Source organism: Tamandua tetradactyla, chromosome 15, assembly GCF_023851605.1.
Source record: "Tamandua tetradactyla isolate mTamTet1 chromosome 15, mTamTet1.pri, whole genome shotgun sequence".
NCBI lineage: Eukaryota > Metazoa > Chordata > Mammalia > Pilosa > Myrmecophagidae > Tamandua > Tamandua tetradactyla.
The window spans coordinates 67,715,807-67,719,434 of NC_135341.1; the positions used below are offsets into that span (position 1 = coordinate 67,715,807).

The following is a 3,628-nucleotide window of genomic DNA, read 5'->3' on the forward strand; positions in this document are numbered from 1 at the left end:
GGTACTGTTTCAAGATGGGGTTAAATGGGGAGAATCTCTAAAAGGCTGCTGAAACAAAGTACTACCTAGGGAATCATTGTATTCAAATTTAAGGAGGTAGTAAAAGACAAATTAGCTTTAAAGAGAAACACACATAAAATGAGATTATGTATTGATCCATTGAGGAAATGTTGTGACCAGAGGGGCAGTGAGGGGTAATAGTTCACTATTTGCTAATTCAACTAATTGAGTGTTCACAAAGATTTTACAGGACATAACCACCCCAAATAATGAGAATCAACTATGTGTATATCGTGGTATGTTCTCTAACTTTTCTTTCACTACTGATCAGTAAAGGGAAAACTTGCCTAAGATGAGGCTTCCCGCACTCTTGTATCCTGCCCATTTGTTGGGATATGGAATTTTATAGTTGAGGGATCAGTATTAACCTTGAGAGAATTCCCCATTTCCTTTTGAAAGTGCTACATGGAAACCTGAAATTGAAAGTTGATGGGTTAGCTGTATTTTCTGTATTTAATTTAGCCTACACAATGTTCATAAACATTTTCTATAGTTTGAATATAAGATTGGGACATTTTTGGTGTAGTAGAGATTGTTTCATTTAAAATTTTTGTTAATTTAGCTCACTTAATTGGTGTGCCAATTTGAATCTGTGGTGTACCCCAGAAAAGCCATGTCCTTTAATCCTCATTCAATATTGCTGGGCGGGAGTTTTTGATTATCCGTGGAGATGTGTCCCACCCAATTGTGGGTAGAAATGTAGCGGGAAAACCAGGAACGAGGCCACAGGCCTCCAGGAATGTTCCACGAAGTTAGAACAGGCTGAGACTAAGGATCCATAGTTTTGGGAAGCAGGTTTTATTTGCTATGGCCATAGGGCTCAGCCAAGTAGCCTCTGAAAGTCTGAGCCGCAAACAAAGGGCAACCTTAGGTTTTATAGACTCTTTGACATGTTAAAGACAAGGTAAACAATTGGCTGATTTAAGTTGAAAATGGCCCAGAGCTGAACCATTGAGGGGCCCCCACCCCAGGAATGTCTTCTCTTGCCTATGTGCATCTTCACCAGTTCCTAAAGGCGAGGGGAGGGGGTTTCTATCCCAGGAAATATGCCTTATCTTGCTTGCCTGCAAGGAGAGGGGGTTTGGGGATTTTCCACAGAGAGCACAGCTAAACCAGAAAAGAGGAGAAGGCCTGCCTGCTACAGTAACTTCTGATTAAATGGTTTCCATGGAGATGTGTCTCCACCCATTCGAGGTGGGGTTGCTTACTGGAGTCCTTTAAGAAGGAACCATTTTGGAACCACGAGGCTCATAAGGGCTTTCATCTCTAAAGGTCTCCTTTCATCTCTAAAGCAGGAGACCTTTAGAGATGAAGAAGGAAAATGTCCCAAAGGGAACTGTATGAAGCAAGAAGCCAGGAGAGAAAGCTAGCAATCTTTACCATGTGCTCTTCCAGCTGAGAGAGAAACCCTGAACTTCATCGGCCTTCTTGATCCAAGGTATCTTTCCCTGGATACCTTTAATTGGACATTTCTATTGGCTTGTTCTAATTGGAACATTTTCTTGGCCTTAGAAGTGTAAACTTGCAATTTAATAACTTCCCTTTTTTAAAAGCCATTCTGTTTCTGGTATATTGCATTCCAGCAGCTAGCAAACTAGAACTACTCGCCATTAGGGAAGGTTTTAAATAAATGCATTTGCCCCAACATCCTTCTTGTGACTCATCTGTGATACACGGAAGAGGGCTTCAATTTAAACTAGTCAAAATTACAAAAAAAAAGATTAAATTAAACTTTAGTTATCAGGGAGAAAGAATAATCTTATTTGGTACATTTTGCCCATATCATAACTCCCTCATTAGCTGAGGCATTGCTGTTTTGCATTGTCATCTTTAACTAAAATATTGTTATTCTTAGAAATACCATTTTTATGTCCTCAAAATGCTCAAAAAAATTCACAAATTCTTAAAATTATTATAATTAGTTTTTGTTGGTACAGGCCAAATTTGAGTTTAAATAGGGTAAACATTTTTCCTTATTGCTTATCTTTTTACATGACATTGCATTTATTAACCAACTTCCTATTACATTAACAAGTTATGCATTATTAGAATTTCTTAGATAATAATCTATGCATGATTGCTTTAATTTTCCATTATTTCACGTTCATTATTTTTCTACTTCTATTCTATTCTAATGTTTCTTTGAGCTATTACTATTAGAATTAATTTTGAGATACTACCAGTCTAATGGTGACACAAAATACTCATACTCAAATAATATTAATCATAAATACCAATTTTAAATGACTTTTACAAAGAAATCATGCAATGCAATATTCTTACCTATGAAATGTTTGAGAGGCCTGCATTTTAAACCAATAAGCATTAGAATTAAAATTGGAAAGAGTATTTGATATAAACTGAACTTCTTATTTGTAGATTAACATTTCAAAATGATAATGATACTTTAATTATATGGGTGATTTGATTAAGTTAGACAAATAAATCTTTCAGGTTTAAAAAGTTTCGCATTAGGGCAAATAATATCATAGATAAAATATCAGTTTAGGAGAACTGAATTCATCTTTCATTTGTGGTAAGACTGCTATTCATGTGTATCTTTTTTAGATGCTCTTTTCAGGTGAAGGGACAGGGATTAAATCATTTGAAAAAGGTCACATGGTGCTATCAGCTGAACCAGGATAAGCCCTCATCATTGAGTATTGTTTAGCTACTTAGCTATTCTCCATTCTCTAAAGTTCACTGCCTGGAGATTTCATGAGACAAGTTTGATTTCAATGGATCATCCTATCCCATCCAGAAAATTTAGCTTCTGTGCATGTAATCAGCTATGTTCCAGAACTGTTTGTGCTCTAGTTATCCTTTTCTTTTATTTTAAAGATTATATTTTCAAAATGTAGGCTGCTTAGGTCAACAAGTTCTGCTTTTCTTCCTGTGCTCTTTATCTCAGTGAGTGACACTATCTGCCACTCACTGGTGAGGAACACAGGAATTCTCCTAGACATCTACCACCTCTTCATTCCATGCATGGAATTCATCATCAATCCTCTTCATTTTACCTTTCAAATGACTTTTAAATCTTTCCACTGTTTTTTTTTTCATCTTTATTGCCAATGCTGTGTTCCCAGTTTCCCTCATCTCTCACTTGAACTGTTGCAATAGACTCCTAACATGATCCCCTTCCATCTCCTCTGGTCTACTTCTTCAAACTATTTCTTCCATTCTCCATTCAGCAATTATGGTGATCTTTTTGTTTTTTCTAAAAAAAAATATGGAACACTTCACAAATTTGCATGTCATCGTTATGCAGGGGCTATGCTAATCTTCTCTGTATCGTTCCAATTTTAGTATATGTGCTGCTGAAGTGAGCACTATGGTGTCTTTCAAAAATGTAAAAATTATTATCAGCCTGTGCTTACATCACATCAATGGCTTTACCTGGGTTTTAGGGATAAGATCAAAGTCTTTGACAGGACCTCTAAGCCATGGGTTGGTATGGCTATCTTGCATCACTCTCTTACACTTGCATCAGCTCACCAAACTTCTGGAGTACTGTAGCCATGCCTGCCTCTAACAGGCCCATTTCAAATGTGGTTCCATTTCCCTG

The 3,628-nt window shown here is 36.8% G+C and overlaps 1 non-coding gene across 1 annotated transcript; it reads right to left on the reverse strand.

The window, feature by feature from the left end:
- Nucleotides 1–3,286: 3,286 nt before the first annotated feature.
- Nucleotides 3,287–3,393, reverse strand: LOC143658202 (U6 spliceosomal RNA). Its single transcript, XR_013163203.1, has one exon. It is a non-coding gene; the product is annotated as a U6 spliceosomal RNA (small nuclear RNA).
- Nucleotides 3,394–3,628: the final 235 nt, after the last annotated feature.